Source organism: Myodes glareolus, chromosome 12 (assembly GCF_982192425.1).
Source record: "Myodes glareolus chromosome 12, mMyoGla1.1, whole genome shotgun sequence".
NCBI classification, from domain to species: domain Eukaryota; kingdom Metazoa; phylum Chordata; class Mammalia; order Rodentia; family Cricetidae; genus Myodes; species Myodes glareolus.
Genome location: NC_142037.1, coordinates 41,631,159 through 41,656,080, shown reverse-complemented (window position 1 = coordinate 41,656,080; position 24,922 = coordinate 41,631,159).

Below are 24,922 nucleotides of genomic sequence, written 5' to 3'. Positions count from 1 at the left end.
AATGTTCTTTTACATTTAAAGGGGGATATGATATAGATATGAATAATTTGCATTGGTATGGATTTTAAGGTCAATTTTGTTATATGTATATGTATTTCTGACCTTGATTAAGGTATTGTGATTGTGTAGTTCATTTAAAAATGCAATGTATAATTAGAAAATATAGGTTGTTAATGGATAATCATTGATAATAGTCAAGCTTGTAGTAATGTTAGTTTGATTTTCTAGATGTGCATAGATATATTTCAGATATGGCATTCTTCATATCTTTCAAAGACTACAGAACATGGCATTTAATGTTTTAATAACTTAGGGCTTTTCATGACAATGAGACACGTCTGCTCCTGGTAGCACTAATCTACTTCAAGAGGAAGATGGGCATCGAAGAGGCTCCTTATGGAGTTGGTTAGCCATTTTGGGCAAGAAACTGCTCTTGCCTGGACTGTTGCATAGACTGGACACAGAGAACCTGCAGAGAGAGGACTGCTGAACTTGCCTAAAGGTATGATGATCTTTCGGGGTTCCTGATTCATGAAAGAGTCTGCGAGACATTCTGCAGGACACAGCAGATAGTGACTGAACTGCCTTTGAAATTTCCTGCTTCATGTCTCTGGATACTATGAACCTGTAGGCCGAAGATGAATGCCCCAACGTTACAAAAGAACTTTGGGTGACTGTCCAGACAGCGAGATGTCTCTGTCATTTTTAGAGTTTGGAAGTTGCTTATTTCTTGTTTACTTAGGTAATATTATATTCTTCTGGAGTCTTTGATAGAGTTGAAGAATGGATAGATAGTTATAGTTTTCCTTAGTTATGATAGAAGATAAAATAGATATAAATATTGTAACTGTAATTCTTGCTCGATAACTGTTTTGTTATATGTAATTTTACTATGTTAAAGTTAAAGCCTTCCTTTTTGTTTAAACAGAAAAAGGGGAAATGATGTGGAAGGGTCTTCTATCTACTGTTATTTTCATTGGTTAATAAAGAGTCTGCCTTGGCTCTTTGATAGGACAGAAAATTAGGTAGGTGGAGTAAACAGAACACAATGTTGGGAAGAAGGGAAATGAGGCAGACGCTATGGAGCCAGCCACCAGGTCAGACATGCTGAATCTTTTCTGGTAAGCCACCACCTTGTGGTGCTACACAGATTATTAGAAATGGGTTAATATCAATATATGAGAGTTAGTCAGTAACTAACTCTCTAGAGATAATGGTCCAGGCAGTGCTTAAATGAATACAATTTGTGTGTTGTTATTTCCGGGGCTAAGCTAGCTGTGCGGGAGCCGGGCGAGATGAAAAGCAGGCCTGCCCGCAGCTCCCTCACTACTACAGCTCTGTGTCTGGCTGTGATGTTAAGTTGGGAGCTTCACCCCAGTCCCTGGCATCCATCTCAGCCCCCTCTGGCCTGGTAGTTGCATTGATCTGGACTCCCAATCCCAGCATGCCAGGTCCCCTGGGGAGGGTCAGGACCACTCCCATAGGGTATTTAAGTGGGTGCCCAGAGGAGGAACACATGCTCCTGGATTTTACATGTGCTTCCTGGTTTTCTGTCTCCCCTGCCATGCTCTCAGTCACCCAAGAGTGCTGCATTTATTAAAACATGGGCACTTTAATTCGGTTTGATTTGGCCTGATTGGATTTCTGTGTACTGGTGGAGAGGATTTTTCTTAACACTGTCTTCCTCTATGTCTGGGTGATGACTGCAGACTGAATCTTTCCTCTTCCCAGAATTCTCTTGTTCTCATTGCCCTGCTTCTACTTCCTGCCTGGTTGCCCCACCTATACTTCCTGTCTGACTACTGGCCAATCAGCGTTTATTTAAAATACAAGTGTCAGGGTACAGATCATTGTACCACAGTACTTACTATTTGCTCATCCATAGTATACAGGAAAAATAGTTTCAAAATTGTTTACCCAAACCCTGCTTTAATCTGTGTCTCTAAAGACTGACAAATCTGAGTGTTTTCATATTCTTTTTATTTTTATGTTCGTTTCATTGTTGTTTTGTTTTGTTTGCCTGCATGTATGTATATCCATCACATACATGCTTAGTTCCTGCAAAGCCAGAAGAGGGCATCAGATGCCCTGGAACTGGAGTTACAAACAGCTGTAGGCTGCCATATGGGTGCTAGGAATTAGACCTCTGAAAGGCAGCCAGCATTCCTAACCGCTGAGTCATTTCTCCAGTCATTTTTATATACTAAAAAATGCTTCTGGAAAATTTTTTTTGATTTATTTAGAGGTGTGTGTTTGTGTGTAAGTGCTTGCCTGGATGCATGTATGTGCACCATGTGGTGCAGGGCTGGTGCCCTTGAAGGTCAGAAGAGTGTATCTAATCCTCTGGAACTGGAGTAATAGATGGTTTTAAACCATTGTGACGGTGTTAGAAATTGAATCCTGGTGCTCTGCAAGAGCCATAAATGTTCTTAACCACTGAGCTATTCATGCAGTATTTTTTTTTTAATTTTTAAATTTTAAGGAAAAAGAGGCTCACAGAGATCCTGAAGAGTAGAAGCTGCCTGTAAGGTCTTTAATACCATAACTTATTTTTTCATCATTTGCTTTGTGAATTTGGATAATTGATTAATCATTTGTTTGTTTGCTTTTAAATTTGCCTCTTTGAGATGCTCTCTTCAGATTTTTTTGATTGGCACATTCTGTCAGGAAAAAAATAATCCATGCCTGTTAGCTCAAGACGTCTGGCCTCAGGAATGACCCCCTGGTTCAATAGTGGCATAACTGTTACTGGAGGTAACCAACCACTTTCTGATTGGGTCAACAGCTGCGGTGGTTGTGGATCCTGCAGTGTCGATGGGGGAAGGATAGTACTATTGTTCTGCTAAACGGTCATATTGTCAAACTACCCACTGGTCACTTTTTATACCCATAGATTAGTGTTAGGCTCAACCTTCACCAGAGAGACCTCTTACCGCAGCAGGTAGCAATTAATTCAGAAACCCATAACTGTCCAAAGTACCAAAAATAAGTGATAGAGGGCTTGGCTCTAAACAGGACGGTCATACCATCCCCTCCATGGCTCAAGGAGCATCATCCAAGAGAAGGAAGATAGACAAAGAGTGTAGGATGGGAAGAGGAGCAACAAGAACTCATCTCTGGGACGTGGCGCAGCTATTTCACCCAGGAATGAGCTGCAGTTGTGGTTATATGCTTACCACCTATACAAGATAGAGCCTGCCAACATTTTATTGCAAACGGAGGAGGGGCCCAGGAAGCCTCACCCCTCCCTGAGGGACTGTTCGCAGTTAATAATTCTTTGGGGTCGTAGTATTTTCTTCAGTATGTAGACATTGATTCTACCTGCCACCCAACTTTGGGAGGGGAAAAAAAAATACTCCAACAGACCCAAAAGCAGGCTGAGGCTTTGCTGGACAGAGGATTTCAGTGGGAGATGGAAGGGGTGAGAGAGGCAGACAGGGTGAAAGCAACTGACATTGTTGTTTTCAATGAAACAACATTGAAAGCAGGTGAAAGCAACTGACATTCGTGATATGATATAAGTGTCTATCAATGAAAATATTTCTAAAAGTAGGGATTTCAGAAGGCAGAGGAGCCAGTACTGTTCTCATTAATGTTTTTAGTGGAGACCATGTGGCAGACTAAATGGTCCTTGTTTTCCCGTGTATGACGAATAAATAGGAGAGGTGTTTGCTCTATTGTTAACTCATGTTTGTACTTCGTTACTGGCTTTATTTTCCGATCTCACTAGGGACATATTTTTGTCATTGAGTTCTCCCCATCAGATATAATTTGACGAAAACTTCAGTTACCAACCCCATAAATCCATACAGCCTGCCACATGTAAACTGTGTTATGCCCCAGTATCCTAAAAATGAAAACTGAATTACACTAACACCATTACTCTCTCCAAATGCTGGGGCTCCAGCGGCTTCTTGCTCTAGTTCTCAGTTACCCGTGAGAAACTGCTGGTAAGTTTTAGTAAAGCTTAACATGTGGCTATTTTAGCTCAAGTGAAACTTAGAATATCTTCTTGGTGGTTATAAAGCTGGCCTTGCCTATGCCTATGTGCATATATTTGGTGCCTGGTGACGGCTGATCTTTTCATGTATCTGATTTTCCCCAAAGGGAAACCTGGGAGTCGATCAGTTGAGTCCCAGTACATATTGTGGGTTATTTAATAGAAATAAAATCAAATGCCTTAAGGAAAATCATCTTGACATCTCTCTTGTTTGTGCTTCAGAACCTGAGAGAATCTAGAAGCGATGGATGGTACCCAAGCCAGCGAGAGGCGGCCTGACTCTGCGCAGAAACCTCGAGTCTCTAGTTCCCTTTGGTTGTTGCCGTTGTTGTTAGTTTTTTCCGTTTGTTTGTTTGTCTTCGTCATTTGTGACTTCGTTTTGGCAAAGGGGCTCTGAATCCAGGGGTTTGCACTGGTTGGCAGACCACTGGGCTCATAGTGGCCCTAAGCACTTACCATTAGGCTACATCCTCAACCTCTATCACTACTTCTGAGTACAGTCTGCTTCCTGTTGTACCTTTGTTACCGGGGTCAGTAGAGGGGGGAAGCTGCTCTGTTAGAATTATGAGCCAAGTTACCCAGACAGGCTTCAGATCTACCAGAGTGTTCCTCTCTGAATTCTGAATTTTTCTTCCCATCTAAGCATATCTAAGTTATTTTAGCCAATTTGCTCCGGAAGAAACTAGCTCCAGGTTCCCACGATGGAGCATGGCTCTGGGATCCCAGGAGCAGCCTCCTGAGAGCCTGAGCCAGCAGCTTCCAACACAGTAGCATTAGGTGGGAAGGAGTCAGTCCCAGGAATGCAGTGAATTCTCCGCTTAGCCTCAAGTTAGTGACCACTAACAGCAATGAGTGCTGGGGCTCTCATTCCATCTCTTCTGCAGTACAGTGCTGTGCACGGTGGGAACAGGCCTGAGGAAAGAGCAGATCAAGGTTTGAATTCATCAGGGAGCCCCAGAACCAGCTACACACCCAACACTGCTTAAAGACCCAGCCATCCGCCCAGCCAAGGTGACACGTGCGCTCAGGAGGCTCAAACAAGCAGATATCTGTGAGTTCAAGGCCAGACTGGTACACAGAATGAGTTCCAGGACAACCAGAAACCCTGTCTTCGAAAAACAAAAACAAAAACAACAACCAAACAAACAAACAAAGTCCCGGGCATCTATGGTGCTTCCAGAGAGTAACATTGCACAGAAGAAGACCATGGACCATTGTCTGACTTCATTTGGCATCATCTATTCTAGCTGAAGCAAAAATAAAATCAAGACCTGAGCTAGAAGTAAAAGAAAAGAAACATGCAATCAGGATCAAGTCTCTTAGTTACTTTTCTGTTGCTATGAACCCTAACAAAAGGCACTTGAGGGACAAGGTTTTATTTTGTCTTACAATTCCAGAGGGGATATGGTCTGTCATAGCAGGGAAGGCATGGGGGCGGGAGCATAAGTCTAGTCTATCACATTGCATTAACAGGCACAGAAAATGGGAAGTACAGGCAACTATAGATTCTCAATGCTGTGGGGCTGTGTTGGTGATTTTGAGTTCGAACCATCCTGGTCTACAAAGTGAGTTCCAGGATAGGCTCCAAAGCTACAGAGAAACCCTGTCCTGAAAAACAAAACAAAACAAAACAAAACAAAAAATCAGTGGTTTGCTTCCTCCAGCAAGACTTCACCTCCACAACTTTCCCAAACGGCACCACCAGCTAAGGATAACCCTTGTTCAAACACATCAGCCTATGTGGAACATTTGACCTTTAAATCCCAGAGCAACTATGCTTTAAATTCTTTAAGAAATGTGTAACCGAGGCGACTGAAGATCCAGTTCAGTGGTGCAACACTCTAGCATGCACCAAGTTCAACCTCCAGTTCCTCTGAAACAAAGAGTAAAAGTCAATGACACAAAAGAAAAGAAGTCTTATGTATCTAAATGGCTCACATCAACTACAGCTCGGTAGCCAACAGGAGCAGTCAGGGAACAAACATATCGTAAATAATAACTTTACAACTAGGAGATTCTTGTACATCGTTGCACTTCAAGTATGACAGGGCACATATTAAGTCTTCCTTGTTCTTCCCCATCTTCCACCCTCCCAGTTCGTCTCAGCTCGGAAAGATTATAGGGCTGTTCATTTTTGTTGAGTAACAAGTATGTAGAATATGGGTGAGATGGTTTGGTTTAATAAGGGCAATAGTCCAAGAACAAATCTCAGCAGAATGGGAAAAAATTTAAATAAGCCTTTTTAAATGTCTTCTGCATGCCAGGCGGTGCTGGCGCATGCCTTTAATCCCAGCACTCAGGAGACAGAGGCAGGCAGATCTCAGTAAGTTCGAGGCCAGCCTGGTCTACAGAGAGAGTTTCAAGAGAAAAACCACCGGAGCTGAGTAGCAGGGGATGACATGCCGCCCCTTCCCCGGAGATGTCTGGACATTTTTCACCATGAAGACCTTCTCCCTACATATTGGGCCTTAGCATCTGAATTGACATAAATTGTCCAGTCATCTGACCCTAATTCTGAGACCATATGAGACAAGGACTTCTCTGGGCACTGGGGAAAAAAAACCCACATCAATTTAAAGTAGATATATTCTAAGTCATTAATGTTTCATTCTGGCAGACTTTTAAAGCCTTCTAGGTCACCAGATATCTTTGTTGAAATTTCCAGGTTCCAAGAACACAAAATGATCAGTAGGATTTTGAGCAATAATGAACAAGTCTCTTTTTCCAGAGAGATAGGCAGCGATTGCTCACTTAGTGCCTGACATTTTGTATTTCCTATTTCCTCTTACAATTTTAATTATTTTAAGCAATATCATGAAATAAAAATATTATTGCTTTGATTCTCATTTTAGAGATAATCTTTAACTTTAAGGAGGAGGGGACTGTGTGGGGTAGCAACCAACTATAATCCCTGTTTAGGTAGGAGGATTAAAGTTTGAGATCAACCTGGGCTACATAATGAGACCCTGCATAAATAAAAAAGCAAATTAATTACTTAAGTAAGGAGAGAAAGAAATTGGCATTTTACTTGGGAAATGGTAAAAATATGCTTTTATAAATGATTGTTTAAAATATCACATCTAGTCTAAGTTCTTGTAGAGGAGTCTTTATTTTATAACCACAAGTAATTCAGTGTAATTTAAATAATAAAGTGTATGGCTTAAGCTCTTAAGGTGCCATGATGTAGGATGCCCCTCTGTATACTCTGAATATGTCTTATTACCATTGGTTAATAAAGAAGCTGCTTTGGCCTGTGGCAGGGCAGAATATAGCTAGGCAGGAAAGCCAAACTGAATACAGGGAAAAAGAAGGTGGAGTTGATATAGACACAAATAGCCACTGGAGAAGCAAGATGTGAGGTCACAATCCTCGTGGTAAAATATAAACTAATAGAAATGGATTAATTTAAGTTGTAAGAGCTAGTTAATAATAAGCCTGAGCTAATGGGCCAAACAGTTTGCAATTAATATTAAACCTCTGAGTGGCTATTCAGGAACTGGCAGGCAGGACAGAAACTTCCAGTTACAAAGGGACCAGGCCACCGAGAAACCTTGAGTTATAGTGTCGTGCCAGCAAACAGAAACGCAAAACTCTCTTTCTGTAGATCAGTTCTCAGATGGCAGCGTTTTGGACTTCTAGAGTAGTATTTGGTTTTCATCTTCCCAACTTCTACAATGGAATTTAAAAAGTCATGCCAGAGCTATACTGCCTATAGCTAAGGGTCAGACACTTGTAGAATATTTGTCATTAAAAAAAAAAGCTACTCTTTTGTGCATTTGTCTGCTTTTAAAATCTTGATATTATCATTCTTTTGTGTAGAAGGCCGCAGCCACATTCTCCACCATAGATGGCGCTGCACCGCCAGGTGAGCTAGAAAGCTCACACGTGTTGGTATTTTTCCACTACTCCCAAGGTATCACCTGGGACTGGGAGCAGTTGACCAATCCAAGAGTGACATGTCCAAAGCAGGGTCTGTTTCCTATATAAGGGATGGGTTCCATCATATCTGGGTCCCCGGCCATGTTGGCTTATGCTCTAGCTCCCAAGAGGATTAAACCCATTCCTGCAGAAGGATCCTAGTGTTCCGCGTGGTTCTTGCTGGCGAGACGGTAGCGTGGGACACTTTTGGTTTTTTATTAGAGGAGATTTGCTCCATACCCAACCCCACACTCACCCTTATTGCTTCTAATTTCTCCATTTTCCCGCTCAACAGGTATAAGAGCAAGATCAATATTTAGTTGGCGTTACAAAGATCACACTCTTGACAGCTGAGTCACGTAATAAATTATGATGACTTTTCGGGTTTGGACAGTATCCTGGTGAGGTGTATGTCAACTTGACACAAGCTGGAGCCATTCGGGAAGAGGAAACTTCAATTAAGGAAATGCCCCCCACCACCCCCACACACACCTTATTGGCCCAGACAAGTCAGTGGGGCAGTTTCTTGATTGATGATTGATAATTGATGATTGATGATTGATGAGGGAGGGCACAGCCCACTGTGGGTGGTGCCACCTCCCTGGGCAGGAACAAGCCATAGAAAGTAAGCTAGTAAGCAGTGTTTCTCTATAGTCTATGCACCAGCCTCCTTCCTTAGGGTTCCTGCCTTGTGTTCCTGCTGCGATTTCCCTGGGTGACAGAGTGTGACCTGAGAGTCCTCAAAGGGAAATAAACCCTTTCCTCCCCAAGTTGCTTTTGGTCTTGGTGTTTCATCACAGCCATAGAAACCCCAACTAAGACAGACAGCTGCTTGTTCTGCGGCCACACTGTTGGTAGAGTCGATCGTAAGAGTAGCACAGCATGGGAGGACCTTTGTACACTTATCACAGATCTCCAAACTGCAGGGCTGCATAAATCTCTCAACCTCTATGGCCTTGGCATCCCAACCATTTCATTCAATTTCTGGGAGAATTACAACCTGGAATCTCTCCCCTGCTGGGCGAGCAGAGGAAGTTCTGTGGCTGACTGGGGCAGGAGGGCGACAGAAGGTGTCTTAGTCCTGTGTGAACTGACTTCCCTCCTGCACATCTGTTGCTGTCAGCTTCACCGCCCCAGAGGTCACTTGTGTTCCAAATTCTCAGGTGGGCTCTGGAAGCAAGTGAAGTTGCTCCTCAGCTTCACCCACTACAGCCAAGGAGCCAGCCTTCCTGACTGTCCTTGGTAACCTCCCCACAACCATCACAGCTGCTCTGCAAAATTTTGTTGCCCTGTTATTCAGGTCATTTTATTTGTGTGTTCTTATGTGAAATGCATGTACCATGCTGCATGCCCTTTAAAAAAAATCCTTCTGAATCCAGGCTCTCTGTTTTAAACCGAGCATTTTTTAGTGTTGTGCCTAATCAGAATTATCTTAAACTGTTAGTTGCCCACCAGTTGTCATTGTAGAGTTCTGATTATGTATCTTAACTCATCCTAATCAATAATATGAATGAAATCATGGTTAGTTATTATGAGCTACTTACTCTAAAGTACTTTAGTATATGTTAAAAAAAAATCAATGCAATGTTCTATCAGGGGTTATTATGGGGTGCATTTAGAAGAAAGTACAAAGCTGTCCCAATGCAGGAAAAAGGTCCAGGCAGCTGAACTGCTCTTCTGTTCTGACCTAGCAAATGGAAGATCGAGACATTCTTTGGATCTCTTGGCCTCCATTTCAGTACTTACCCTGAGGCCATGTTACTGCACCCCAGTACTCTGCTATCAGATCACCCTCTGCTTGCAGCCTTTGCTTGGATCTAATGGCTGACATGCTCCCCGTCTGAGCTCCAAATAGGGCGATGACACTGGTGGAAAAATAGAGAGGTTGGTATTCAATCCTGCTCCTCTGGCAAGAGCGGGAGACTTTCCACAGTGAGTTCCACAAGCCTATGCGATCCACAGTGGTCAGGAAGGGCCTCGGAGAAGCGCCTGTTCTCCCCTTTGCTGGGGAGGGTGGATGGGACCTCCGAGTCACAGACCTTGCACGGTTTTCCTACACAAAGCTCTGCTGTGTGTAGACGACAGAATCCATTTGTAAACACAGTTTGTTCCAAATGCATCGTTTAACTAGAGATGGCTCGGCGCCAGCATTACTTCAAGCATAGGAATTCTCACATCGCTTGTCCTCACCAACAAATTCCACAGGACCAAATTTAGCTGGGTGAGACCAGCACGTTGCCGAAAATATATCCCCTGCTGTTTTATTTGGTATTGTTTAATAAGAGAGGAACAGATGCCAAACCACAAAAAAGGTTAGATTTTGAAATGACAAAGGTCAGCATTTAAAGTCAAAGTAAAAGACACAAATTTGAAATGATAAAGTCATTGATATTGAATATTGGATTTTTAAAATAGAACTTCACTGATGATATATCTTCACTGTGTTATATCTTGCAGTACATATTTGCATGTAATACACATTTAAATTTACATCATGCATCAGTCTAACTTCAAATAGTCTTCTTCTACATTATAAGAGAGAAATCTTATAAAGTACCTTTTTACTTCTTCATATCTTTGTGCTGTTTTTATGTATTGGCTTTAGCACATGTTTGACTCCTTTGAAATAAATTATTCATGTATTTGCTATCTATGACACTGTTCCATCATTTGCATAGATCTTTTCCTGAGGTTATATCTTGCCTGAAAATTCTATTAATATCTCTTACACTACAAACAACTTGTGCTGAATTTGTTCAACTTTTATTTGAAATTTTTAAAATTTTACTCTGAGTTTTGAAACATATTTTTATTGAATGTGGAATTTCAAATAGGCAGTTTTCCTCCCATTGCTTTAAAGCTGATGGTCCAGTACGACAGTTCAAATGTGAAGGGTCTTAAAAAAGTTAAGACTCTGAAAGTTTGGTCCCTGCTAGTGATCCCACCATGGAAGGTGCTGAATCATAAGAACTCTGTTTGAAGCAGTGAGTTCCACAAGTCTATTCGTTCTCCTGATGGAGTCTTACTTTGATGCCCTCAGAGGTAGAGTCAATGGAGACTAGGTAGTCAGGCCTATTAAAGGAAGTAGTTCACTATACCAGTTTGATTTCTAGTGCAATGATTCAATTATGACCAAAATCTATTGTGGACTGCAGGCCACCAGACCCTGAATTTCCTGTAAACAACTTGTTTTCCTCTGCTCTGAGCAGCCTGCAGCTCTGAGCCCAAGACTCTGATGGCAGGGGAGTGGGTTCTGATGGATCTGCAGCTGAAAGATCCTGAGAGCTGGGGCGTGGCCAGAGTCCTGTATCAGCTGCCCCTGAGCACAATAAAGGGGGCATTCTTGTTTCAAGGATGACCCATGTCTCTCTGTCTGTTGTCTTTGTGTGTTTAAATCTCCAGGCCCTTGCCCGAGACTCGCAAACAGGCACACTGTACTACAGGTATAGTACCATAGTACTTGTAGTGTAGGCGGGCAGAAAAAAAAAAATTCGGAAAAGAGTTTGCTTTAGCTAACAGTGTTCAGTGCATCATGAAATGATGTCAGGGCAGGAACATGAGGCAGGAATTGAAGCAGAGGGCACCATGGAACAATGCTTTCTAGTTTGTTCTCCATGGTTTGCCCAGCCTGCTTTCTTATGCCACACAGGCCCACCAGTTCAGTGGGTCCAACCTCCCCAGTGGGCTGGACTCTCCCATATCAATCAATAACTCTAAAAGGCCCTACAGGACTTGCCTACAGGCCTGTCTGATCGACCACTTTTTCAACTGAGTTTCCTCTTCTCAGAAAACTCTAGTTTTCTAGTTATGTCACGTTGACAAAAAAAAAAGCCAAACAAACAAATAAAAAAAAAAACCAGACTTGTCACCGAGGGAGTTCACTGCAAGGGTAGTGAACTCTCTGACTCCTCTTACAAATAGCTTCCTGCCAACATAATGTGTGGCCTTACTACAGGCCCAAGAACCCAGAATCCCAGAAACCCGGAATCAAGTAAACACGGACTGAAACCTCTGAAACCATGAGCCAAAATAAATATCTCTTTCTTTAAACTAGTTATCACAGTGACCAAAAAAAGTTTCCGCAGTTGTCTTCAGCATCGGGTCCTTTCTGACAGGAAATCTGCCGCCTTGGTCTTGCTGCTTCTCTGTGATTCTCTCCTCCTCCTGCCTTTGAGATTTTCTTTACTGTTGGCTTTCAGCACCTCGGTATCCTTTCCCACTTGGCTCGTCCATCACTTTGATGGTCGTCATTAAGGTTGAAGGATTTCAGTTGATTATTTCTTCAAGTATCCTCTCTCCCTCCTCCTACACCGTTTTCTTCTCAATTGTTCACATGTAATCTGCTCACGTCGGCATGTGAGATTGGCAGTGCACCAGCACTCAGCCAGGTCTTGTTAGTCTCCTGTCTTGGCCCCTTTTCAGGTAGTGAGATGTTTTGTTACTGTCATCGACCGTATTTATCTTTTCTGTTGGATTTGATGAACTATTTATTCAGCACTTTTCATTTCAGAATCCTGGACTTTCCATCCTTCTGTTTTAACTGCTTCCCTTTTACACCACGGGCTCCTCTTTTCAATGTGTTCCTGATTTCCTCCACTTTCTTATACTTTGAGAAAATATTTGAAGTAGAGACTTCGAATGCCACTTTCTAACAAGTTATCATTTCTATCATTTCTTTCCCTCCATACTGTGAGTTCCAGGACTAGAACTCAGACTGTTAGGCCTGGCCACAAGCACCTTCACCTCCCAAACCCTCTCTCTGGCCCTGCCTGCCAATACGATTCTGCACTGAGGTCGCTGGGTTGTTTTTCTATTCCTTTGAATATTGCTGAGCTTTGTTCTGGCACAGATTTAATGTCCTGGCCATCAGTGGATGTCAGTGAAGACTAATCCTTGGTTCAGAAATCATTTCACTGTATTGGACTAAACAAGACAAGTCCCCCTTTGGGGGAATAATCTTTCTTCTCTGGCTGGTGGAAATGTAAATTATCTGATGCCTGTATGAACATAGATCAGTATTCAGCTAAACTTCAAAGAGATCTTTCTGTCCCCCTTCTCCCCCATCTCTTCCTCCCTCCCTCCTTCCCCTCTACAGTTCCATGGTTCTGGTGGCTCCAGCACCCACCTTAGCCAGCTGTCTATACCCGTCCCTCCTCCCAATCTGACCGTGAGTTCTTCCCTCTCTTCCCTGGACTCCAGCCCGGAAGCTGCCTTTGGGTCACAAGCTGGGCAATCACAGGGCTCACCTTTCCTCTGCCCTCATCTTGTCTCTGTGTTGCCTGCTGTGTATCATCTGAGAGCTGATGCTTCATATATTTTATCCAGACCTTGAGCTGTTAAAGGCAGGAGGTTAAATCATTCCCTGGTTACCCACTGAAGCCAGAAGCAGAAGTATTTTGATCCCCCTACAATGAATGCTTGTGGTTGGAGAAAAAAAAAATGACTTGAAAAAAATTTAGCATCTTCCAAACCCTTTCACCAGCTCATCTCCTAGCTTTTAACCACTAATGAAATGTGGTCTCTCTTTAAGGTATTTTAGGGCCGCTGGGTAATCTTCCCTTCCATCCTTATATGTCCATCTTTATGATCACAAGCATAGAGTACTTCTCCTTTCTCTTATTAACCAAGAATGGGCCAGAGGAAGTATGTGATAATGTATCAAGCCTAATTTACATACAGCATGAGTATGGCATGGATAAAAACAAACAACCAAATCTGTTGGCATGATAAAATAACCTGATAAAAAGCCATATTGAGGCTCGAGAGATGGCTCAGTGGTTAAGAGCACTGGCCATTCTTCCAAAGGACCCAGGTTCAATTCCCAGCACCCCTGTGACATCTCACAACTATTTGTAGCCCCAGTGCCAGAGGATCCAGTGACTTCAGGCCTCCACTGGCATCCGACATGGATGTGGCACACAGACATGTGTGCAGGCAAAACTCTCATACACAGAAATAAGTTTAAACCAACTGGTTGCCGAGTGCCAAATACTCAGCCTTGAAAACATACATATAAGTAACATCATACTGACTGAACAGGTTATAGTTAGGACTATATATGTATACATGAATGCATATATGCATGTAATAACAATTAGTAGAAAAAGAGGCCATGAGTTTGACAGTGAGGGAGAGTGGCATATTGGGGGGAGGAAAGGGGAGGGAGAAATATTGTCATTAAATTATAATCTCAAATAAAAAAATCAGCTTGGGGAAAAAGGAAGTTTATTTTCCTTTACAATTCCATGTTTTGATCTATTGTTGTCGGGAAGCCAAGGCAGGAGTTTTAAACAGGTGAGTCACATTCACAGTGGGGAGCAGCAGGAAAAGAAGGCAGACACACTCACTTGCTCTAGCTATTGGACTCCACGCTACCTCCTTACGCTTAGGTAGTTTAGCCCGCCCTGATTAGGATTTGCTGCTGCCCACTCTGGGCTGAGTGCTCCCACATCAGTTACTTTATTAAGATAGTCCCCCACAGGCATGCCTGTAGTTGGACCTTCTCATCAGGACCACTGACTCCCCAGTAACGACAGAGAGACTTATTATTAATTATGTAGGCTTGACCGATAGCTTATGTAGGCTTGTTCCTAAGTAGCCTGCAAATGAACCCATTTATATTAATTTATAGACTGTCATGTGACTCATTACTTCATCTGTCTGTACTCCTCATGTTGCTTCCTCTCTGTCTGGCTGGCCACTCTGCCGTCTTCTTCCCAGCATCCAGAGAGCTGCCCCCCTCAAATCCTGCCTAACTGTCCCCCTACAGACTCCCATCACGCCCAGGTGCTGCCAAATGTTTCTCGTAGGAAATCAGGAAATGCCAGGGCTACTTCATGCTGACTCAAATACAGACCCAAATGTCCCTTTCTGTGTCCTTGATATCATGACATCCCAGAACCGTGTAGATGGGACTGAGTGGCCATTCCACATCTCCCAGTGTGTCTGCTCTCACATCGCTTCTGAGGTTTTCATCCACCCCCACGTCTCAGCTCTGCCCTGAGCAGGGACAGGTGACTATGCATCAAGGTGACTTGGAGAGGAGACACCACAGAGCATCTGAATGTTGATATATTTGCTAGGAAAGAGCTTTGTTGCCTTGTCTCTGCCCCTACCCCTGTCTCTTGGTTGTCCTTTGGTAGAGACGTGGACTGCTGAAGAAATTCCTTGGATTATTTTTAGAAAAGTCTCTGGATTAAGGCAGGGGCACCAAAGTCTTCCTACTTCTGATGTGCCCCAGAGGTGTTTCATAAAACTAAGACAAGGAGAAATCGCTTTTCCTTTTGTAAAATGTTCCCAGGGTTACACATACACACACTCAAACACACAGACACATACACACACACGAATACACACACATACACACATGAATACACACACAGACACATACACACAGGCACATACACACACGAATACACACACATACACACACGAATACACACACACACACGAATACACACACATACACACACGAATACACACACACATACACACAGACACAGACACATACACACACATACACACACGAATACACACATACACACAGACACACACAGACACATACAGACACATACACAGACACACGAATACACACACAGACACACACAGACACACGAATACACACACATACACACACGAATACACACACACACGAATACACACACAGACACACACACACACGAATACACACATACACAATACACACACATACACACACAGACACATACACACACAAATACACACACATACACACATACAGACACACGAACACACACACAGACACACACAGACACATACACACACACGAATACACACACATACACACACATACACACACGAATACACACACATACACACACGAATACACACACACAGAGAGACACATACACACACGCGAATACACACACACACACACACACACACACACACCATTGCAAAATTAGACTGGCTCTCTTTGCTGTGTCAACTGCACTGCCAAGCTGAAAGACGCGGTAAGGACCACATTACTGCTAGCGTGACCCGAAACGTAAGGGCTCTTGTTTTATGCTCTGTTTTAGTTAGACCCCTGTCTCATTACATGGCCCGACTAGCCTGGAACATGTGTGGGTATGCACAGGCCAAAGCACACACGTGGAGGTCAGAGGACAACTTCGTGGGGTCAGTTCCTGCTCTTCACTTCTGGGGGTCAAACTCCAGTTTCCACACTTGTGCAGAAGCACTACTGCCCACTGAGCCATTCCATTGGCCCTAAACTGTGTCTCTAAAGTCAACCTTAGGCTTAGGACAAGGAGCTGTTGGGAGAGGCACTTGCTGTGAAACATGACAGCTGAGTGTGGATCCACACGACCCGTGCAGAAGCAAGGTGGGGCAGGACACAGCTAGGACCTCAGAAGGAGGGGATAAAAACAAAATGCAGGCACACTTGCTGGCCAGTCAGCCTAGGTGAGTTCCAGTGTTCAGGTTCCAGGTTCAAAACGAGAGTCTGACTCAAAACGTAAGGTGGTGTGTCCTTAAGGATTATGTAAAACGCTGACCATTGTATGTGCTCACACTTTCATAAACACACATAGGTCACATATACACATATGCCACACATACACAAATCAAAAGTGTAACAAAAACAATTACTATTGCTGGGCAGTGGTGGTGCACACCTTTAATCCCAGCTCTCAAGAGCCAGAGGCAGGCAGAGCTCTGTGAGTTCGAGGCCAGCCTGGTCTACAGCACTAGTTCTGGTCAGCCTGGGATACAGAGTGTAATCTTGTCTTGAAAAACCAAAACAAACAAGCAAACAGACAAACAAAAGAATTGCTGTTGTAGGGAGAACAGATATAGGCAAAGTGAGGTCCCGTCCCCCTCACCAGCCACAGCACTGTTTGCCCCAAGTAACAAGGGGAGATCACACTCCCGATGGCAGGGCAGATCCAGTTGCGACTCTCTCCTGCCCCACCCTGAGGAATGGCCCCGTGACACTGCGGGCCTTTCTCTTCCCTGATATCTGCAAGGCAAGGCGCCGTGTTGACCAAGTGGGTCAGATAAAGGACTACAAAACTATTGTGTGAATTACCTGGAGAGGATGCAGCCAACATTCCTAGGTGTGTTCTCAAGGATGGCAGAGAGGGCGGGTGCCGAGCGAGCGAGAGGCCAGAAGTGTCTAGCAGGAGGGACCTGGATTAAATTCCTTCCTACACAGTAGGACACACACTGTCACGCAACAAAGGGTGAAGCCTGGGCTCAAAAACGCTCCAGCTGTCTTTTAAGGCAGGATAGCATTTATTATAGCAGGACTGCTTCTCTGTAACTCAGTGCTTTATCAGTTCATAGACTTTGCTGGTTCTTTCTTTAAAAGTTCTAGAAAATCCAAGTCATTATTCTTCTAAATAATACACTGTTTCTCCCAAATCATTGAAAGCTTCATGGGACACATATCCATAAAATTATTGCATCAAGGACTTGAAAACAAAAGCGAATAGCAAAGCGAGTTGAAGGAAGAAACCAACTATATTTGAGGACCAAGTAAGGATGCTTGATCTCTGAACAATAAAATAAGAAAGAAAAAAATGAAAGTTAGAATGTACCTGTCCCATCGGGTGCTGTCACCTTGACAATTCCTACGAAGGACTTATTTACAAAAACAGGATTTTGCTATGTAAGGTGGTGCGTACCTTTGATTCTAGCCAAATCCAGAGACAGGGGCAAGCAGATCTCCACGAGTTCAAGACTAGCCTGTTTATTCTACATAACAAGCTCTCGGCTAGCCAGGGTTACATAGTAAGACCCTAAGACTATGTCCCAAAAACAAAACAAAAACCAAATAAACAAAAGAACCAGTATCTCAATATAACTGTTTAGAAATTCATCTGCTGTATGTATTAGACCTAACTGATGTAAATCTCTGTGTATGTATGAATGTATCTATCGTCTATAGCTTCTGTCTACATTTATATTTAGAGATTTGAGGCAGAATTACTGACAGTTTCTGCCAGACCCCATTTGTTCCAGTTTCTAATAATGGCTGCCTAAGTGGAGATGAATGAGAGTCAGGTAAACAGGGGATGAAGAGGTAATACACACCCCCAGGACAGCTACATAACTTACCCACCTGCTGGGAGGACCCAGTTGAGCCTACCCAGGTTTAGTTCAACCATAGTTTGGGGCCCTTGCCTCTCCCAGAGTAGGAAAAGCCAGTCTTGTGGCCCCAAGGCTAGGATCTGAGGGCCTAAGGAGAACTTTTGGACATCCACGTGTCCTGTTCCAGAAACTTTCTACCGATTCCTGGGACCAAGCCTGGCATATGACTGGGCACCTGCTCAGCTTGCATTTGGACATCCCTGCTCACCCTGGAACCCAGCCCCAAACCACAGCTGCCTGGCATGGAGCCTGCCGTCTGCCTCCTCCTTGCCAGAACTCTCTTTCTCTTTCCCCAGAGGGCTGGAGCTTGTTTCTTACCTCAGCTTCTTCGAGGGTCTTGCATCTACCCTGATGGCCCAGACAGGTCCTACCTCTGGGTCGCCACCTGCCTGTTGTAAATATTTCGTTGAGCAGAAGCCCCTGCCTCTCTGATTCCACAGTCTACACGTTTAGATCTAAGTCTAGATCCATCAGACCCTTGAGTGGTCATGCTGTAGGTTCCAAGCTTCCCCTTCTTAAAAGCTAGCTAGGGTCTAGCATGGCCCCACTCTTTTCTTTCTTATTCACTCTCTTTGGAGGCCCTGAAGTTCCAGGGCCACAGAGGCTTAGAGGACAGCGGTACTTGCTTCCAAGCCTGACGACCTGAGTTCAATCCCTGAGACTCACACTGTGGAAAGAGAAGGGACTTCCAAAGCTGCTGTCTGGCTTCCACGTGTGCCATAGCATCTGTACTCCGCACCCCACAATCCATAAATGTAACAGAAAGGTTTGCTAAGGTGGCAGAGAGCAAGTGGAGGCTTCATCTTTCCTGAAAGGTTGTCTATGTAGAGGCTTTGGTCCAGACTCTCTGACAGCTGCAGGTGTTTGGGGCGCAGTGACTAGGCAGGGGCTGTTCCTCTATGCCACCGGTAGAATTAGGAGGTCTTCCTAAAGGCCAAAGGTCACCATACTACCTGAAAATGAACAGTTCGCTGCTTCACCTCCTCATGCCGCAATAGGAAAATTAAAAGTATCCATCATTTTATATCACAGCTTGGTCCTGAAAACCTGGCTGGGTCAATAAGGGAATGAAGGAAGAACAGACACATGAACAAGCTGGGACTGGGTGGGTTGAAGCTCAGCACCTTCATTATGTATAGCACAGTGTGGGGGGAGGGTTTGGCTGCCATTCTTATAAGGTCTCGATAGGGGAGCATCTTCAAGTTGCAGTCATTAGGGAGAAAGAAGATACAGTTGCTAGTTTTTGTACCCACTGACAATATCAGCACAAGGACCAGAAGAAGGCTTTGGTCCTTGTCAATAATACACACTCACTCGAAGTGTCCTCTGCTCCCCATGCCATTGGAGAGGGAAGGGAAAAGGCTACCTGCAACCCATCCTTTAGGGGGGTGTCTTAGTCAGGGTGCCTATTGCTGCGATGAAACACCATGGCCAAAGGAACTTGGGGAGGAAAAGGTTTATTTGGTTTAAGCTTTCACATCAGAGTTCATCTTCAAAGGAAGTCAAGACTGGAACTCAGGGCAGGAATCTGGAGGCAGGAGCTGGTACAGGGGGCCACAAAGGAGTGCTGTTTACTGACTTACTCCCCTTGTTCAGCCAGGACCACCAGCCCAGGGTGACACTACCCACAGTGGGCTGGGCTCTGCCTCCTCAATCACTAATTCAGTTTTTTTTTTTCAACTGAAGTTCCCTCCTTTCAAATAACTAATTCTAGCTTATGTCAAATTGATAAAAAAAAAAAACTATTCCACACAGGCAGATGTCTGAAAAAGAACTGAACTATTTCCTGACCTCAAGGGACTCTTGGAAGAGGGGAACAGTTTAATAAATAAATCTAGGTTGGGAGCAGGTGAAACGGCAGGACTGCATCAGCCAATTATGTCCCGTTCCCAGGTGTCCCCAGAAAGCGAAAGGGTTGTTCACAAGGAATTGTGATCTTTGGAAGGTTTTCAGGAGAGTTTGCCAAGCCTAGGTTGTGGTGCACACGCTTCCTGAGGCTGAGGAGGTCCCAGAGAATACCAACCACCAAGACAGCCACAGGTGGTGAATCACATGCGTGTATTCATCCACCTGGTTGAAAGAGATAGACGGCTGTTAATAGAATAAAATTATGGGAGGCGTTTCTGCGGGGTCTGGTCCAGAGGGGGCACTCAGTACATTCACAGCTCCTACTCCCTGGAGTTTCCTGCAGTGTGCGACTTGGAGAAACTTATTCCCTGGGGGTGGTAGATGCCACGTGGGAGGTGTGGGGGTGTCTTTATGTAAAGTGAAAGATGCCCCTCTCCCTTTCTGCTGCTCCAGTGTCTCGGAAAGGACTTTGAGAAGCCATCAGCACATGGAGGGAAAATGGTTTCTGGGTTTTCGATTCCTTCTCTTGACTGTGTCGTTCAGTAAAGGGTTCCTGTGGGAAGCAGTAGAAGCAGAGGCAAGCGGTGCCAATAAAACACCAATGGTACGATGTGGCTTTGTTCTCAAAGCCCTTGAATGACCCCTACTAGAAGGGCCCCTCTTCCGTTGCTGGAGTTAGGAGTAGATGGGTATTTATTTTCACATAGCGATTAAAAGGCAGAGATAAAATTTAAAAAAGAAAAAACTCTTGCAAGCCACACAACTTAAGACACAGCGAGACAGAGTAGAAACAAACTGCAATTATAAAGAATACACCTATCTGATTTTAGGCATGCCAGAAAACTAAACAAAATAGGAAGATTATGAATTATGAATCCATAATGCAGGCTGAGGAAACTGGCCAGTGACTGTGGATATCGGAGTTTTGATTTCTTTGGTTTCTTTTGTAGTTGTTGTTTGTTTGCTTGTTTTTTAATGCACGGACATAGTAACCTATAGTTTGGCCAAGTGCCTTGAGGTGGGAAGATGCTCAGTTTAACCTCTCCTGTACCTCTTTGCTCTGGAGTTGCAAGAACACAGGTACAACCGTTGTTGGCTGAAGTTTCTTTTGTGACAAGGCCCGGTTTTGTGGCAGGCAGTGCCAGAATGAGGACTGGGAAGAGGGGCAGACTGTGATCTGTTCTGGCCTGCTGTGGCTTAGAGGCCTGCTGCTGGGGGGCCGCAGAAAGAGGGGTCTGGTCATGATGACAGAAATCACAGGGGTGAGGTCCAGGAGGAGGATGTAAAAGGGTATTAGTTATTAAAGAGAAAAAATAGCTTGAGAACAAATTTTGATAATTTTAATAATCCATTTGTGCTGCCATAACAAAATACCCTTGATTAGGAGGTTTACAGAGCAGCAACTTATTTCTCCCTCCATCTCCTATAGACCTCCCTCCATCTTCTATAGACCTCCCTCCATCTCCTATAGACCTCCCTCCATCTCCTATAGACCTCCCTCCATCTCCTATCATCACTGTCATTAGGACTCCAACATGCAGATGTGAAGGACATAACCATTCTACTTGTTGCACTGATGCTTTCAGATTGTAACAGACCACTGTTTAGATAATAGTATCTTTAAAAAGTTATTTTATTGCTCATTTATGTATCTATGTGAGTACATGCACATATGCATACAGCTGCCATTGGAAGCAAGGAGAGGGGGTCACAGATGCCTCGGAGCTGGAGGCAGTTGGAGCTGCCCAACATGGGTGCTGGAAACTGAACTCTGGTCCTCTGCATGAGGAACAAGCACCCTTAACCACTAAATCACATTTCCATTTCCACTACCCCCACCAGATAATAGCATTTAAGAGTCTATTCTTTTTTTTTTTTTTTTTTTTTTTTTTTGAGACAGGGTTTCACTGTAGCTTTGAAAACAGTCCTGGAACCACCTCTTGTAGACCAAGTTGGTCTCTGAACTCACAGAGATCCACTTGCCTCTGCCTCCCGAATGTTGGGATTAAAGGCATGTGCCACCACTGCCTGGCCAAGAGTCTATCCATTTTTACATCATTACATTCCCCAAGATTCAGTATTGCCTGTGCATGGGGCCTGCAGAAGGAGGCAAAGACCTTTTGCAGCACTGGCCTGCACCACTGAGCGTGTTAAGGCCCTATGCCTCCCTCAAAACTTTTGAGTCAAAATCTCTGCGGGCAGACTTGGGGATCTGGATATTTTTAAAGCTGGTAAATATAGTAATTTGGAAGGCCATTAACCCACAGTATGAAGGACCAAAGTGCCTGACCTTTAATCTCTATGTAGGCCCTGAAAAGCCCATTGAATTTGAAACCTACACTTAGTTTAAAATTATGCTGCTTAGCTGCGAACAGCTCGCTCCCTCCCAGGCGGCTCTAGTTCCTTCATTCGCAGCATGGAAATCTTGCCCAGTCATAAGCGTGACCAGACAAAAACTAGACAAAACCTAAACAATTCTTGAAATGTTCATTACCATCATGACTACTAATTGCCCTGGTATCAGATGTCCCCAACCAAGGTGGCCACCCTGTCATGTCACCTCTCTAAAGCTGGGCCTTTTTCCTTAATCCATACTGCTGATTATAGTTTTCCTGCCGGCCCTAGCACATAGTTTAAAATCCTGAACAGAATCATCTCTTTTAATTACCAGGGTCTGATTGAGATGAGGAGGGGGTAGAGCTGGAATGCAAAGGATGTAGAAAAATTGTTATAACCCATCAAGCATGAGCTCAGGCATCCTTTGTGCACTGGGGAGCCTCAGGCAACCACGACGCAGCACAGAGGCCCCAGCAGAAACCCTTGCAGAGGTGGGCAGGGTGACTGGTAGCGCCACAATTACACAGACCCATGGAGGAATGAGGGCACAATATTAAAAAGGTAGACATTGGTGTATAGAGTCTACATTAAAATAGTAACCCTAACTATAAACCTAAATTAAAGGGGGGTTATTTGGTGAGAGGCACTGTACCCTCAAAAAAGGAAAAAGAGAAACGGAAAATGGTCAGGGAGGATCGTACATATGATCAGTGTATATTATATACATGTGTGGAAAGTCTCATGATGAAATGCATTACTTTGTACATATATATGCTAAATTTAAAAATGCCTAAAGATGGAGATGTTGGACTTTGTAAACCAAAAAAAAAATTCTCTAAATTTATAGTACTTATAGCAGAATGCAATGTAAATTAAAAGGCTAAAAGTACATATGCTTTTTAACATACAAAAATATTTGCTGGTAGATATTTTTAGCAATGGAAATTTTTTCATTTAAAAATATTTATTTTTATTTATGTGTCTGCTTGTCTGTTTGAGCACCCCATGTGTGCAGGTGCTCCTCCCTTTGAGTGGAGTTATAGGCAGGTACAGGTGCTCCGTGTGGGTGCTGGGAATTTAACCCAGGTCCTCTGCAAGAGCAGCAAGTGCTCTCTCTTAACTTCTGAGCCATCTCTCCAGCTCCATTTTGCATTTTTAATAATATTTCTATTTTAGAGTAGATTTATGCTTACAGGAAAGTTGAGAAGACAGTACACAAGGTCCCCCTTCCTCACCCACGCTCAGGGCTCCCCCTCCTCACCCCTGCACAGGGTCCTCCTCTTCACCCATGCTCAGGGCTCCCCCTCCTCACCCCTGCACAGGGTCTTCCTCCTCAGCTACACTCAAGGCTCCCCTCCTCACCCACGCTCAGGGCTCCCCCTCCTCATCCCTGCACAGGGTCCTCCTCCTCCCCCCCACACAGGGTTCCCCCTCCTCACCCCTGCACAGGGTGCTCCTCCTCACCCATGCACAGGGCTCCCCCTTTTCACCCATGCTCAGGGCTTCCCCTCCTCACCCCTGCACAGGGTCCTCCTCCTCATCCACGCTCAGGGCTCCCCCTCCTCACCCCTGCACAGGGTCTTCCTCCTCAGCTACACTCAAAGTTCCCTTCCTCACCCACGCTCAGGGCTCCCCCTCTTCACCCCTGCACAGGATCCTCCTCGTCATTCAGTTTCCTTGCCCTTTACACTCACATTTCTATATTCAGTCCAAAATGAGAAGCCTATATTGGTGCAATGTTGTTAACTGTGCAGCTTCTGCATCAATGCCCTATGCAGGCTCTTAGCCTCTGGACAGCAATGGTCCTCAGATTTGCCTCACATTTGATGACCTTGACCATTTTGAAGGGCACCAAGCAGACATTTGGAAGAAAGCCCCTCAGCTGCCCTTGTCTGAAGTCTTCCCACGGCCAGGCTGGACAATGGGCTCTGGGAATATAGAATCAAGCCCTGTATTCATCTCCTCACCCGAGGGATCCCTACGAGCATGGCTTTTTACTGTTGCTGCTGGCCTGATCACCTTGCCTAAGGGCAGTTGCCAGAGTCTCCTGCTAGCAAGTGATTTCTGTCCCTTTTCCACGCTGTCCTCTTTGGAAGCAGTCAGTAAGCACGACTCACCATGATCAAAATGTGTAGGTGGTAGGGTGGGGGTTGAGCCCTCTCCTGCAGGGGGGGGCGGTATCGATGTAAAATTATTTGGACTACTTTACGATAAGCACCGGCTTACTTCCGGGTTATATATTAACCCCAACAACTGACATGTCGTGTTCCAGGCCCTCTGCTCTTCACAGTGCCTTCACGACCAGCACCAGCAGCGTCACGCTATCCCAGCTGAGCACAGCTGGCTCCTTATACATAGGCGTTGTCCTGAACACTGTGTGTGTGCTAACCCCTTTCATCTCCATTATCTCCCTCTGGGGTAATCACAGACTAGGAAACCATGATACTAAAGTCTCCTTTTGCTCTCCCTTTCTATGTAATCACCAGGACCCTTTGAGATTATTCAGGTAAATGTAATCTCTGGGGTCCAAAATTCTCCACACTGAGTGAGGTCTCATCTCTATTCCTGTCACCTACGCCAGGACTTCAGATAGTGCTGACGGAGACACTGAATGAATCCAGGCAGCTCAGGCCTTTCTGTCCAGCTTCTCCATGTGCATGCCCCATAAACACTTCATCCTCACAACGT